The following is a 410-nucleotide window of genomic DNA, read 5'->3' as shown; positions in this document are numbered from 1 at the left end:
GAATTTCTTGGGAAGGTGGTGCTGACATTCTTTTCTTACGGATTGGATGTGGAACATGATGGAGGAATGAGTTAAGGACAGTCTCCAGGTGTTTGCTGGAGGTGGAAGACCGAGCTCCTGATTGTGATGGGGAAGGTTGGGGAAGACCATGTGTAGAGGGGAGTGAAGAGGGCGGTCTTAGGGATGGCAGTTTTGAAAGGCCTGCTTCTAAGTGGCTGTCAGTGGAGCCTGGGCATCTGCATTTCTTAAACTGTCCCTCTCAGATCATGGAGAAGAAAGGGAGAGGAATGAACTGCACTCTTTGTTTTTTTTTGTTTTTTTTTTTTTTTTGAGACGGAGTCTCGCTCTGTCACCCAGGCTGGAGTGCTGTGGCCAGATCTCAGCTCACTGCAAGCTCCGCCTCCCGGGTT

This window comes from Colobus angolensis, unplaced genomic scaffold (assembly GCF_000951035.1).
Source record: "Colobus angolensis palliatus isolate OR3802 unplaced genomic scaffold, Cang.pa_1.0 Scaffold148, whole genome shotgun sequence".
Taxonomy (NCBI): Eukaryota; Metazoa; Chordata; class Mammalia; order Primates; family Cercopithecidae; genus Colobus; species Colobus angolensis.
Note: the sequence above shows the minus strand (reverse complement) of the source record.